The 1,339-nt window shown below is 27.0% G+C and overlaps 1 long non-coding RNA gene across 1 annotated transcript; it reads left to right on the top strand.

Moving 5' to 3' along the window:
• Positions 1-221: 221 nt before the first annotated feature.
• On the top strand, positions 222-1,274 carry LOC115034920. Its single transcript, XR_003840135.1, has 3 exons — positions 222-357; positions 851-1,003; positions 1,090-1,274. It is a non-coding gene; the product is annotated as an uncharacterized LOC115034920 (long non-coding RNA).
• Positions 1,275-1,339: the final 65 nt, after the last annotated feature.

Genomic DNA, 1,339 nt, shown 5'->3' with positions numbered 1-1,339 from the left:
TAAACCTTCAAATACTTATAACCATTTAAAAAATCCTTTCTACATTTTAAAACATGTTTGGACATGTATCGTACAATGACATCAATTCAGTAAATTTTGAAAGAAAAAATCAGAGCTACAAGTATAAAACTAGAAATAAATTAGAACGTTCAATGTCAAATACATTGTGAAACAATATATCGAAAAAAAAACAAACGCCGGAAGAGGGGCTAAAAACTACTATATAAACACAACATTTTTAAATGAAAAGTATCAGTTCAACCAACGATTATATCTAGACATAGATAAACATTTGTCACGCTAACCGACTCAACGACAATTGCTGCAAGGTGGCTCAGAAAACAAACTTCAAACTATGTAAGTACTTATTTTATTTAAACCATAAAATTTTTAAAAAAACGAGATAATAATTAATATACATGGTAATAATAATAATACAAATCATGATATCAAAAAAACCATAACAGAATATAATTGTGCGATAACATTATTAAACGTTTAGGTAGGTATGTGATAAATATATTCTATTTTATGTTAACAATGACATTCGGTCTAGTGTTCCGACCCGAAATCGTTGAACTATACAGATGACCGAGTAAACTATAATTTTTTTTATACTTTCATGAATAATAATAATAATATTTATATTTAAGCTTAATAATTATATTTTATAAAATATACAATATTAAATTGTGGACAATGCTGGATAATCGATTTAATTATCAGATCTATACATTTCTAGTTAATATTATTATGACCAAATTTTTTTTTAAGAAAAAGTATTTAATAATACTGAAGTAAAACCACATTTTATTATTATCCTATTTATCTATGATTACAAACATTTCAGATTTGGAACATATTATTTATAATCAAGTTGACGTTTTAGAGTAAACAAATTAATTGTTTACACACATTTTGATCATGGATGATGAAAGTAAAATAGTAATATAGTGTTATGGCTGTTATTAACAATATCTGGACACATGGACATAATCATTGAGTGAGTTCACACACACACACACACACACACACACACAAATACGTACCTCTAATATAATATAATATTCAACTTTGTTTTCATAATAGATTGTATATTCGTAAATGTCCATAGAAAATACCTTCTGAAAATAATGATTTACTATGAAATACAATGGGTTTAGTGTACAGATGGCACCAGTTCCAGTGGCCTGTGAAAAGGCCCCATGTTACGATTGTTTACTCGATCGTTTCATGTGTCGCTAAAATAGCTCGTTAACATTCTTAGTAAATCTAAATTCAGGTTATCCGATGACTTCAACGTGGTGAATTAAAAACAGTATATTCAAAACATATCATA

Source organism: Acyrthosiphon pisum, unplaced genomic scaffold (assembly GCF_005508785.2).
Source record: "Acyrthosiphon pisum isolate AL4f unplaced genomic scaffold, pea_aphid_22Mar2018_4r6ur Scaffold_2152;HRSCAF=2670, whole genome shotgun sequence".
NCBI lineage: Eukaryota > Metazoa > Arthropoda > Insecta > Hemiptera > Aphididae > Acyrthosiphon > Acyrthosiphon pisum.
The sequence above is the reverse complement of the archived record's forward strand: the minus strand, read 5'-3'. Positions and strand labels throughout refer to the sequence as shown.